Here is a 13,779-nt window from a genome sequence, read left to right as displayed (position 1 = left end):
TTTGGGAGGTGTAGGCCAGGGGTCCAAGTCCAATTCTTGGCCCCCATTACCGTCCTGCTGGGGAAGCCGAGGCTGCAGACGCTCCAGTCCACTCATGCGCGCTCCAGTTCCGGATTTGCCCTGAGCTGTGGGCTGGGAGGGAGGGAGGGGGCTCCAGTGTGAGCCTGAGGATTTGAATGAGAAAGCAGGTTGTGGCGGCAGCGCAGGTCTCTACTGGGAGCTCCTCGGTGGGTCCTGCTGGCTGGTGTAGAGTGGTGCCCACCTGGGGGGCCTGTTTTGTCTTTTGGCAGGAGGTTGGGACTGGAGTCACGTCCGACCACTAGCAGATAGGTCTCTCCAGCATTTGGGAGGTTGCGCTGGTGACCAAAACTCCGAGGGACCTTCATCCGCGGGATGCTCTGAGCTTGAGGAGGTCAGTGCTTTCGAGGAGTGGGGTGAGGGGTAGGGAGAGGGGCGCGAGCAGGAAGAGGAGGACCGGACTGCCTCTCCAGCGTCGCGCGAGCAGGTGGCCGAGTTCTTTCTGGGCAGTCGCAGCCCCGCGCGCTGTGGACGGTGCTGTGTGCCAGGATGCCCCGGGCGATGAACTGGACCACAGCAGCTCGTGGGCTCCTGATGAAGCGCGTGGGCTTGTGTGCTTGAGCGGGAGCTAACCTCTCGCCTTCCCTGCACTGGTTGCAGAAGTCCAGCCTCTGGGAGGGTCGGGCATCTTTGCAGGGTGATCCCACAAGGGCTCCCGGATCCTCTGGCCGCCGAGAGAGCAGCTCTGCGGTCTCGGGAGCGCGCCTTCAATTGCACGCGCGAGTCCCACGGTTCAAAAAACTCCGGGCATTAGGCGCGAGGAGGATTTACTCCAATTGCCCTTTCCTGGGACAAATCAGAGGTTACCAGAGCGACGCCCGGGCTGCGAAAGCGCTTTCTGCGCTTGCGCAGGATCCCATGGCAACAGCACCGGGTCGGAGACGCCACTTGATTAGCAGACCTGTCTTGCTTTGCTAGACTGAGACTTTTTTGTTTGTAGCTTGGAATCAACTTCTGATCTCATCTCTCCTTGAAGAGTTTAGCATTGAAGTGATGACCAATTGCATGAAATAGAAAATATAAAACTTTTTTTCCTCTCCTGCGTTATCCTATTGATCGTGGAAGGAAAATAATGCTGAGGAACTGCTTACTGGAGCATTCAGGTTTCCTCCTTTTAGCCTATGAAAAAGGAGATGTTCAAGACTTTACTTCTTGGTGAGGTTTTATTTTATTATTTTTTAAATTTAGTTATCTTTGGGTCTTAGGAGGACAGATTTGAGCATTCTTTCCGCAGTGTGCAACCTGCGTCTGCGTCCTGTACATCACACAGAGCCCGATGCTCTCTGAATGAACTAGTGTAAAAACACCGGTGACTGGAAACAAAGGCTTTCTATGGCAGCAGAGGCGTTGCTTTCCCAGATGCGCGCCGCGTTTTGCCTACTGCTGAGGTTACGATCTTGTTCAGATAATGAATGTTTTAAGATGCCCCATTGCAGACTCGTCTTCCTAAGCTGTCTGTTGAGAGTCGTTTCCTTAAAATTGTGTCTTGAAAACCCCCTCCCCTCCTTTAAGTTCTGTTTGTTTACACTCAGGCGAGCACTGGGCGAGAGTACAAATCTTCAGGGTTCCTAGTTCCTTAACTTCATGTTTCTGAGCATTCTTAGACTGCGTTCCTGTTTTGCAGCTCTTTGGCTATTAAATAAACTGATTAGAATTTACATAGCTACTAATGAAAGTGTAAAATGGAGTGACTTTTCTTGGGACAAAGTATGTCCTAAAATGAGTGAAGTAACATAAGGATTCTGCATTGAACACTATGTATTCCAGAATAGCGAGTGCTTTGTCCACCAGGACTTTAAAGCAAACGGCAGTCAGTGACACCAGCGGACGGCTTTTCAAGCAATCGATAAACAACGCTCAAGTTTTCTCCCCCAGCCCTTTTCTCATCTACGGCTAGTCATTGCGCAACTCACGTAGCTTTAATTCTTCTTCTTCTTCTTCTTTTTTTTAAAATACTCTTCTATTGAAATTTAGAAAAAGTCAATTTTCAGGTTCAAGTACTTTGTGACCCTGTTTGGTGGCTCCAGTTCCCTAATTCTCAGTGACATGTTTCTGCCGGTTCTGGGGTTCTGGGAGGTAAACTGCAGTTCTAGCAGATCATGGGATAATGAGATTGGGAGTGCCTGGAGGAAGGCTGGGAAGGAGACAAAGGGAGGGGAGGTTGGTGGGAAGAGTCAGATTTATAGTGGCTTGTAATAAAATGTGTTAAAAGCCCTGGCTTCTGTTTGACATATTTTCCATGTCATTGACTTCAAGTAAATTTATTTTGAAAATCAAGCGTTTACATAATTATATAGAGTTATATAAACAGACATGATAAAGGTGTTTCATATTAGGATTCCCTTAACATAAAGTACTATATTGTGTGTGTGTGTGTGTGTGTGTGTGTGTGTGTGTGTGTGAGTGTTGCTGGGGATTGAACCCAAGGCCTCACTCACTTTTGCATGCTAGGGAAGCAGTTTACTATCAGGCTGGTCTGCCTAGCCCTTGTGAAAATTCTAAATAAAATGTTTTGTATTTAATTAATTCATTCAGCTAACAAATATTTATTGAGAACTTCTGTGTGAGCAAGATGAATACATTCAGTTTCTTGGACTCAGTGAGTGAAGAGTTCTGGGTTCTGGAATAGTTGTAATGCAGCTTTTGGTTTCCAGGGTGCTGACACTCACTACCTTTGGTGGTTCTTTCTTTTGTCCCCTAGTGCTGGAGATCAGACCCAGCTCCTCACATATAGTATGCAAGCACCCTGTAACCTGCCTCTAGCTGCATCTACACAGAAACTTTTGGTATTCTTAAGAGAAGAGTTAATTTGGTGCTGATTAGAATTCTAGACTCAAATAAAACCAAACCAAGAGAAAAATGGTTAAGTCTTATTTTAAAACGAGTGTGCTTTTCTAAAAGCAATTTAGATAAGATTAGTGTGTGTGTATGTGTGTGTGTGTGTGTGTGTGTGTGTGTGTGTGTGTGTGTGTACTTTGACACAGCCCTCAGACTTGTGGTCTGGGCAAGTACAGGGCTTAGTGTGGGAGAAACCAAGGAGCCTTCAGCTCAGGTTTCCCAGGGGAAGCTAGGTGAGCACTTCAGCAGTCCTTTGTTCTTCTCCGGGTTTCACAACATAATGAACCTGCTGCTAGCTAGCTCCCTTCGAAGAACAGAGTTGGGCTGCATGCTTGAAGGATTATGACTATCATTTCTCTGAGGGGGAAAAAGGGTGGATACAAAATTATGGTCTGCTGAAAGGAACGCAGTGGAACAGTTTAACTTTTAGATCAGGGTAACTTTTAGTGAGTGCAGACTGTTGAAATCTCTTATGTCCACGCAAAAGAGCTCTATTGAAACACTGACTAGGGTTGATAAACATTTGCTTTTGTCATTTCTAGGACAGAAGGTCAGGGAAGATTCTGGCCTTCTTTCCTTCGACACTTCAGGAGTTTAATAAAGATTAGAAGGTCAGAGATGTGCCGAGGAGCATCCCCCATTTGGTTATTGCTCTTTGTCTGGGAAAACCAGACTCAGCTGTGAATTGTGGACCAAGTGATGCAGAACTCATTACTTTGAACAATGCCTTCCCTGCCTGTGAAGTGTGTTCTCTCTTCTTGCTGGCAGGGGCTTATTCCAGGCTAGCTGTGGTCACAAGGAAAATCATTTAGACACAGTTCAGCAGGCACTCACTCTCTTGTCTTTGACACCCGTGACCATTTTTGTTTAGGGAGAAATCCAGTATTGCTGTGATAGGGTGTGCCAAATTGGAAGGGCATTTTAGGAAGCCCATGGAGAAGTTTACACAGCTTTTTGCTATTATCATCAAAGTTCCTGTCTTCTGTGCTTCAAAAGTAGAGAAGGACAGGATGGATAAAGAAGGGGCCACAAAAAAAAAAATGTTTATGCCAAAGTTACAAATGTTCTTTCCAGCTCTGCATTTTGGATGCAGTAAGTACTTGGGCCTTGCAGACGCCACAAAGCACAGAGAGATGACTCTGCCATATGTGGTGCATACATTAGGAAGCCAAGGCTTAAGGCTACTAAGTGACCTTCTTAAGTTCTTAAAGCTAACAAATGGCAGACCTGGGATGAAACTACAGAGCTATTGATTTTTAATCTTGCTGTTTCGGGAAACCTAGGGACAGCAGACACCAAATCCTTACAGGGAACTTGCTGTGTAGAGTCCTAAGAAGTCAGGTGACTTGTAGATGCAAAGTGGTGAAACAGTGTTTTGTAACGATAGTGACTAGAACTGACCATGTATATATGTTCTGATAATGTATTTGGTTCCAAGCATGAGTATATCATGAAAGCACATGTTTTGTTTACAGAGATGCCGGAGTCCTTTAGTAATTTAGGAACTTTGGCATGATTGAGATTTAATACAACTTTGGGATTTTCTAGTAGGTTCTTGTCTAGTGAATATCTTATGGAGTTCTGGAAGAAAAGGAAGAAATGAACATGTGACTAGGCTTGTACTGTATGTCTCTTTACAACCCATAGTGATCCAAAGAGGTTGCAAGTTATCTCATGGTGCTGATGAGACTCAGTGAGGTTAATTTCCTGCCTATGATGTCCATAAGTTGGGAAGAGATTTGGAATTTGAGACTAGGTTTGCCCACGTTCCATTATATCATACTGCCACTCAGGAATGCAAGAACACATTTATGCGAAACACAGTTGGTTTTATTTTCAAATTCCCCACTTCATATAAAGTACAGATAGGTAAAGTGTTTCTGCTGTGCGTGAGTAGAGACAATTCATTCTGGAGGCTTGGGGGTTATAAATTCAGGTCTGGTTCCAGAAGAACATCCAAGACTTTGTTTATAAACTGTGTTGGCTATTTGTTTAGAAGAGAGTTAGATGTTTAGGTTCCTTTCTTTACACATCAAAGTGGACCACTTATCACTTCTGGTCTGTTGTCATCTTGTGTTAGATCTGAGAGGACCCTTCACCAACTTAATGCTTGTCTTCTGACATGTCAAGACAGAAATCTTGGTTTTATCTTAGATAATCTTTGCCTGTTTCTTTTCCTTGAGGTAGTATTGTGAAACTTGCTCCAGGAATGAAGGAGACGAGCTTTTACTAAAATGCTTTTCAAATTTGGGGTCAGAACCACCTAGAATAGTTGCTGAAAATGCCTGAAGTCAGGCCAGAAGCTGGCGTTTTTTTTGGCCATCCTAAAACCTCTGTGCTGTAGTGCTGGGAGTGTGTGATGGGATTACAGACTGCAGAGTCACAGTACTTTCTGATGCTTCTTTATCCCTGGAAAAACTGAGGCTCAGGAATGTCCCTGCCCACACAGCCGGTTGGGGCTGGGTTGCAGCTGGCTTGGGACTGGAGCCCAAGTCAGTAGCAGTCCTTGATAGCCCAGCATACACCCCTCCCTCTGTCTTCTTTCTCCTCATTGTCTGGTGTCAGTTAGTTCCAAGCCCTTCTCCTTCTCTTCTTTTTTGGCAAGGCTCTCAAGTATCCCAAGCTGATCTTGAACTGAAGGTTTAGCTGAGGATGGCCTTTGACTGACTCCTGATCTTCCTACCTCCTGAATACTGGGCTTACAGTGGTGCACCTCCGTGCCTACCTTGAGTCATTTTCTACAGCTCTTTTCTCTGTGGCTGTGTCTTTGGCAAGGAACTTAACTAACCTGTCCAACTAGTCAGGTGCTGGGCCACCTGTTAAATTGCACTGGAAGTCTGGAAGGTCTCATTTAGTGCTAGTGCATGGGAGTTATTGATTAACCAAGGAAAGACCTCGTGGTTTCTTTTCACCAGTCTTCATTTCCTGTTGCTAGTCGACGAGAATCAAACATTCAAATTCAGCTTCCCACTTCCTTCTTCCCGCCTCTTGGATGTAGTAAAGAGGCCTTCGGCCCTCAGAACAGGTCTCCATGGAGTGCTAGTAAAATCTCTGCGAAATTACCCGAAGTGGAAATGTGGACGATCTATGCAGGGTTTCCAAGGACCAGAATCCAGGAGCAGAAGTTAAGTGAGTTGATTTCCTGGTAATTGTGTACACTCAGTTTTCTAGACATCCTGCTTTCTTTTGCCAACAGTTCTTTCTTAACTGTCAGTGGAACCAGAGGCATTGAAAGGAAAATATTATGTTTTCAAAAGATTTGTTTATAGACAAAGGTAATTGGTTCATATAAGGGAGTTAGGATGATCGAAATAGTCTTTTGGTTTTTATTTCAATTTCAAGTTGATGGTTCCATATAACCATTGATATTAGAAGGCGAAAAGGGAGGGGAGAGGGAAAAAGTCTTTTCTTACATGCATATAAGATATCTCTGGACAGAAGCACAGGAGACCAGTTGAAAAGCTTGCCGAGTGACAGACGGCGGGAGCAAACTGCTCACTGTATACCTTTTTGTGACTCTTGAATATTTAAAACTTTCAACATAAAAAATCACTGGTTTTTCAATAATAAAGAAAAATATGCATTTACCTCCAAGTCCTTCGATGTCAGAGGCTGGGAAACAATTGTAAAGAGAAAGAGAAGCCATGCTTACTCTTTTTGAAAATCAAAATTCACACTCAGTGATGTTTGTTTGTTTTTGAGACAAGGTCTTTTATGTAGCCCTGGCTAACTCACAATGTGGTAGCCCAGGCTGACCTCAAACTCATGGCAGTCCTGCCCCAGTCTTGGGAGGGCTTAGGGCGTAGATTTCAGGCACACACCATCATATGGGCCATATTTAGTAATTTTTAAAACTAGTGTGCTCGAAGCTCTTGACACTGCCAGGAGATTTGTTTCATTTTTAATATTTTTCCTTTTTCTCACAAAGCCTGCCTATTGGCTGCAGATAGACTCAGTGGACTGTTGGCTATCAGTGTTTGTACAGTGAAGTTAGAAAGCCTCTTTCCCTGTCTTTTTATCTTACCCACTGTCTCTTTTCCCACTGTAGAGACCCCTTGACCATTCCTATAGTTTCCTGAGCAGTTTCTGAATGGGCATCACAGACACATTTTCAGAAGGAAAAAAAAAAAAAGAGTTTGTATACAAATGCTTTACTCTGAACTACATACAGCTTTTCTCGATGTAAATAGCTTGTGAATTGGACAAATTTGCTGCTTACTAGGTGTATCACTGAGAAACAGTGTTAGAAGAAAGTAAGGGCAAACTGTGGACCAGCTTCCCTTTCATTTGTCAAAAGAGAGAAATGTGAAATCTGTTATTTAGTGTCCAAGTTTCAATCAAAGGCAGAAAGCCAGCAGTTCTCAGCACAGCCCTGAACAAAACCCCCTCACATCTGGTCCAGTACTTTTTCTCACAGAATTCTTCTTGTTGCTTTGTAAATTCTCATTCACTGGGAAAGTATATATAATAATAATAATAATAATAATAATAATTATTATTATTATTATTATTATTGACAGTGTCTTCCTATGTAGCCCAGGAGGGCCCTTGAACTTTTGAGCTTCCCACCTCAGCTTCCTGAGTGCTGAGTCTTCAGGCCTAGCCATAACACCCAGCTCGAAAAGAAAAAATTTAAAGTGTTTTTAGTGCATGTTCTGTCTCTTAGCCCTTTAGCTGGTTCCTTCCTAGACCAAAAGCATCATTTGTTTCTTTTCAAAGATATAATTAATTAATTAGATTTAGTTATTTTATTTTTGCCTCTGTGTATGTATGGACAGTAAATCTGTGCCTGGTGCCCTTGGGGGTCAATAAAGGACATCAATTCCTTCTGGAACTGGAGTTATGGATGGTTTAACCACTATGTGCATGCTTGGAATTGAACTTGGGTCCTGTGCAAGAGCAGCAAATGTTCTTAACTACTGAGCTATCTCTCCAGCCTGGCATAATATATTTTATGTCCTTCTGTGTGCTGATGGGCTGGGCATGCTGATGTGCTTGTAATCATGGCACTTGCTGGTGTGCTTGTAATCATGGCACTTAAGAGAGTGAAGCCAGAGGACTGTAACTTTAAGGCCACTCTACAATACATCAGGAGATTCTCTTTTGAGAAAAAAAAATTGAATGATAGCATCCCATCCACATTTCCTCCCCTTTTCTTTAGTGCTGCTGAGGACTGCACCCAAGGCCTCACACATAGTAAGCAAGCGCTCTCCCACTGAGCTATATGCTCATATGCTCAGCCTGATTTTTGCATTTCACACTTTCCATGTATTTTATCATCCCATATTAACTTATATACAGCTTCATTATTTAAAGAACTATGTATTTTTTTGAACATTTTGTGTGTGTGTGTGTGTGTGTGTATGTGTGGCAGAGGACACCTTTGTGGAGTCAGTTTTCTCTCCCATTATGTGAGGCATAGAGTTTAAACTCCAGTTGTTAGGTTTGGCAGCAAGAGCCTTTATCCACTGAGCTGTCTCCTTGGACCCTGAATTGTGGTGGTTTTCCACTCCTTCTCCCACGGAAACCCTTCTTTCCAACAAGCCCCCTGTTACCTTGACGTCTTTTGTTTCTGGAACCACTGAGTTTACTTATGGCTGCCTGTATGAGCATGGGAGTTACCTCCTGGACCATGAGCCACTTACCAGTGGCTATACCACTGAAGAAAATGACACCCCCCTTCCCTTGTATCTGTTGGCATTCAGGCCCGCCCCTTGGGAAAGTTCCCCATAAGAGGAAAAGAGCCCCCTCTTTCTCTTTCCTCTTCCTCTCTCATTCTCTCTCTTCACGACCTCCGCTTCCCCCCCCTCTCTTGTTTCTAGTTATTTTGTAGATCCTTTGTTCCTTTCTTCCTCTCATGCTATAGGTATCCTTTGTGGTTAAATGGTTTTCTTAGCATGCTTTGACTTTTTAAAAACATTTTGTGCATTTTCTAACCACTTCTGTTTTGCTTCTACAAAGACATCTTCGAGTTATAATAGGCTGTTCTGAGGGGCAACTTAACTTAGATAGCATTAGAAACTCAAGTGGAGGTGCATGCCTGTAATCCCAGCACCTGAGAGATGAGGGCAACAGGATCTGGGGTTCAAGGTGGGGCCTGGCTACTTCGTGAGTTTGAGGCCAGCCTTGGCTACTTGAGGCTCCGTCTCAAACCACTCAAACAAAGCCAAAAACTAAGAACTCCAAGTTACAACAACACCTCAAAATAAACAAATCTAACTAATTTATTCCACTCTGCCATCATTTTCTGTTTTTTTAAACCAGACTATCTTTTGAATATTATAGTTATTACATTATACATTCCTTAAAAAGTTATTATTGCTAATATTTTAATAGTTTTATCTTATTTATAGTCTTCACTTATTTAGTTTTTTGAGAGAGAGTTGTTGGAATTTCTGTCCCCTCCCCCAGCTACATGACCACACATAGGCTGTCCAGTAGCCAGGCAAGATGTTTAGTCATTCCAGCACTTTACGGCCTATGTAATCTATGCACTGTGTGATTGCTAAAGCAGCGTGATCACATAATCTATGTGGGTGTGTGGCATAGCTACGCAAGCCCACATGTACATGTGCGAGGAGGAGGGAGGATCCATATAAAGTGAGTCACAGGCTCCTCCCCCCTCTTCTTCCTCTCTCTCTCTTCACAATCTGCCACAGGCCTAAACACATTCCCCTCTGTTCCTTCTCTTAATAAACTCTCAGAGTGGGTTTTGTTGTGCCTCGTGGCTTTTCTCACATGGTAAACAGTGCTGCTTAATGAATAACACAGCGCCACCTAATAATAACTAACAAGAGTCTCTCTACAGAGTCCTAAAACTCACTAGGATACCAGGATGGCCTCGAACTCCCAAAGATCCACCTCTGTCTCCCAAGTGCTGGGATTAAAGACGTGTACTTCCAGTCCCGGCAAGGTTTATTTTATTTTTAAATTATGTGTATGTATTTGTGTGTGTATTGTGGGATATGTGCATGTGAGTGCAACTGGCCAGAGCAGCCATAGGTGTTGGCTCTCCCGCGAGCTGGAGTTAGAGGCGGTTGTGAGCTGCCGAACTGATGATGGGAACTGAACTCAAGTCCTTCCGAAGAGCAGTACATGCTCTTAACTTGGAGCCATCATTCTGTCCCTTTATATTTAAAATTTTATGCTAAAGAATATCAATAATTTATATAATGTCATGAAAATATTAAAATATTCATCCTCTGCCCAAAATGCATTCATTGCTTTTGTGCTACTGCATAGTGTCATTTCCTTTGAGCTCTAATAACCCCCTTTAGCATTTCTAGAAAGATAGATTTGGTAGTTGTGGTGGTTTCAGTAAGAATGGCTCCCATAGGCTCATGTATTTGGATGCTGAGTTACCAGGAAGTGGCTCTATTTGAAAATATTACAGGGATTAAAAGGTGTGGCCTTGCTGAAGGAAGTATGTTGCTGAGGGTGGGCTTTAAGGTTTCAAAAGCCCATGCCAAGCCCAGAGACTCTTTGTTTCTGCATGAGGATCAGGGTGTAGCTCTCAACTAGTTCTCCTGCACCATGCATGCCATGCCAGCCACCATGCTTCCTGCCATGATGACAATGGACTAGGCATCTGAAGCTGTAAGCCAGCCCCCAGTTGTATTTAATGAGTTTTCTTGGCTTTGATGTCTCCTCATAGTGATAGAACAGTGACTCAGACAGTGGTGGTAGGCTTCTTCAGCCTTATCTGGAACAGGCTGAGATCTTCCTCATGTCTGAAGGATGTCTTTATTGGATAATGTATTCACAGTTGGTGGGATTCTTCCTCCCAAATTCATCTCTTTTAATCTATCATTTCATTCCCGTCAGACTTCTAAGTTTTCAGCTGAGCGGTAAGTTGCTAGACTTCTTGGAACTTCTGCATACAATAGATAGATATATACATAGGTAGATAGATAGATAGATTGATGATAGATAGACAGACAGACAGGTAGGTAGGTAGATAGACAGACAGATAGATGATAGGTAGGTAGGTAGTAGGTAGATAGATATACTTCTTTTTTCCCCCGCTGCTTTTAGGATTCTCTTCTTGCCTTTGATTTTTGACATTTTAGGTAAGTATATCTTAGTGTATATAATTTTACTTATTGACTCTGATTAGAGGGACCTTTGACATTTTCCTACCTGTGTATTTGAAAAATTTTGATTTGAAAAGTTTTATGCTAATATTTCTCTTCCTCCTTCTTTCCCCTCTACCTTCCTTTCTTTTAAGACAAGGTTTCACTGTATCATCCTAGTTGGCCTAGAATTTATTATGTAGACCAGGATGATCTCAAACTTAGAAGACACCCCCTGCCTCGGTCTCCCCAGTGCTTGGATTAAAGGTGTGTACTACCACACCCAGCTATTACTTCCTTAGATATGTTTCTGGGCTCTTTATCTCTCCAATATTTCTCTTTAGCTCTGATTATTTACTCATTGGGTACTGTCCTGCCAATCAGCAAGCTTTCTTTGTTTCGGTTTTCCTCTCATATTTTATACCTTCAAGAAACCTGTCTCTCAGTTTACAGACCTACCCCTCCTCTTTTTTTTTTTTTTCTTGATTACTTCTGCTTTGGCTTCCCTCAATGAGTATGTAAGCCAAATGAACTCTTTCCTCCCTAAGATGCCGTTCACAGTCTTTCATCACAGCCATGGTACCTCTAACTGAGATAGTACATTTGTTACTTTGGTAAGGATTGGAACATTGGTCTCCATAGAGTCTGAACAAGTTTTATTCCTATAGGAAGTGTATCACATGTGATAATCTCTCCACAGCTGACCCAGCACTGCTGCAACACTTCATGAAAATTTAATCTTTTGCTAATATGATAGATAAAATTGTGTAGATGGACCTTGCTTTTCCCCCCCCTATTTACCAGTAGTTACTTGATAAATTTCTTTTGTAAATTATGTGTGGGAGGCCAGCTCCCACCTTTTAAAGGGCTCCTACAAGGAGGAGAGAGGGATAAGAAACTTTTAGATAGAAAGATAGCAGAGAGGAGAAAGGCAGAAACATAGGATAGCTTTGGGAGGACCTGGATCAAAATCCAACGGTCCCTTCTGTCTCTTCAAAAGGGCTTTTTATAACAACACCAAAGGGAGAGGCAAAAGACCTGCCCCTTGCTAGATCAAAGCACACCACACAGCCAAGTATAGACCTTTCCAAATACCTGGTAACCACGCCTGTGATCAAATCATGCCCTGCTGGATAAAGCAAGCTCAGATTCTCCGACTATGGGTCTCTACATTATTGAAGATTTTTTTTCTTTTTTGCTGTGCTGGCGATAGAGAGAGGGATTTGTGCTCCACAGATAAGCACAGCACTGCTGAACCACACCCCTATCCAGCTAATTTCTTTACACACTCTTTATTATATGTCATTGATTTAACCAGTATATTAATAATATGCCTTGATAGTTGGTATGGTTTGGATGTGGTTTGTCCGATGACCCACAAATTTCATACTAAAATTTGATTGCCCTTGTGGCAGTGTTTCAAGCCAGGCTTTTAAGAGGTAATTAGAGTATGAAGAGATTAGTATCATTCTTGTGGGACCAAGTTCTTGCTTTAGTTTTGTGGAACTAGAACGGTTACTGTTAAGAGTAGATGGTTACAAAGCCAGTCTGCCCTCCTTACTTGGCCTTTTGCATGTGCCAACTTGTCCTTTTGTTTCCTCTCTGGAGTTAAGTGGCTGGGGCTGTCAATGGTGCTTGCTTTAGACATCCCAGCATCCAGAATCTGGAGCCCAGATAAACTTCCTGACCATTCTTCCTGACTCTTCCTCTCTTCCTTCCTCCCCACCCTGAATCTTTACTTCTTAGTCTGTCTTGTCTCATGTATCCTAGGCTGGCCTCAGACTTGCTGATGGTGATCTTGAACTCCTGATCCTCCTGCTCCCCCATCACCCCCAAGTGCTAGGATAGCAGGCATGTGTCACCATGCCCAGCTTTTATTCTTTATAGACTGTTGAGACTCAGGTTCTACGTTATAGCAACAGAAAATGGACCAAGATGAGTTTTTCATTGATAACTGATAATAAATTTTAAAGCATCCATTATTTTTTTGTTCTAAAATGTCTGTCCTAATATAATCTTGTTTTTCCTCATTTACACTTAGGGACCTTTTGATAGCTGAGTATAACCTTTAAAGAACTTTTCCCCTCCTGCTCTCATGTCTTTTTATTATTCCTTTTTATCTGCTTCATTTTCCATCTGTCATGTATGTTGCTTTTTCATGTGCAAGTTTTACATAAATCTTCGGTTTTTGTAACCTATTCTTCATCTGTGTCATTAGCTTCTCAATGTCCGGGACTGCATTCAGGCTTCTCCCCACCCCTTCAATATCTATACTGTGCGTTGTAGGGCTCAGTGCATACAGGTGAATTGTTTGACTCATCAGTCAATGAGGCACAGATAGGAGAAGACCTTCTTTCACTCATCCTGTTACCTAGTTGGGAAGGAGGAGAGATGCTCCTTGACTGGAAGTTTCATTTCTAGAGCAAGGCATTCTCTTGCTGGAGCCAAACTCATTTCAGGCTGGATGGTAGGGATGCAACAAGGAGAATCTAATGCTCCCAGATGGTAAGCTCCATTTACTCACTGGTGAGCTGGGAAATGGAAAGAAGAAGGCTGGATGAATTGGGGGAATCGTAGGTATCTGTTCTCTGGAGGGATACCCTTCTTTGAGATGAAATATTAGGCACCCTTTTGCATGCAGGAATAGGTTGGATAGCATTGGCTTATTTACTTATTTTGTGTGTGGGTGGGTGTATGTGAGGTGTATGCACACATGCATTTATGCGGCCAGAGGAGGACATGGAGTGTCCTGCTCTGTCACTCTCCATCTTAGGCAGGTATGGTCATGCTT

At 43.0% G+C, this 13,779-nt stretch overlaps 1 protein-coding gene across 5 annotated transcripts in view; it reads left to right on the top strand.

The window, feature by feature from the left end:
- Window positions 1-209: 209 nt before the first annotated feature.
- Plch1 (phospholipase C eta 1) overlaps window positions 210-13,779 on the top strand; it is a 217,072-nt gene continuing 203,502 nt past the window's right edge. For 4 of the 5 annotated variants that reach the window (XM_036190614.1, XM_036190613.1, XM_036190616.1 and 1 more), the window contains exon 1: window positions 210-412. The gene's annotated coding sequence lies outside the window, so the exon portion shown is untranslated. The remainder of the gene's footprint in view (window positions 413-13,779) is intronic. The other variant, XM_036190617.1, reaches the window with a different exon arrangement.

Source organism: Onychomys torridus, chromosome 6, assembly GCF_903995425.1.
Source record: "Onychomys torridus chromosome 6, mOncTor1.1, whole genome shotgun sequence".
Taxonomy (NCBI): Eukaryota; Metazoa; Chordata; class Mammalia; order Rodentia; family Cricetidae; genus Onychomys; species Onychomys torridus.
This window is presented reverse-complemented; position numbering and strand designations above follow the sequence as displayed.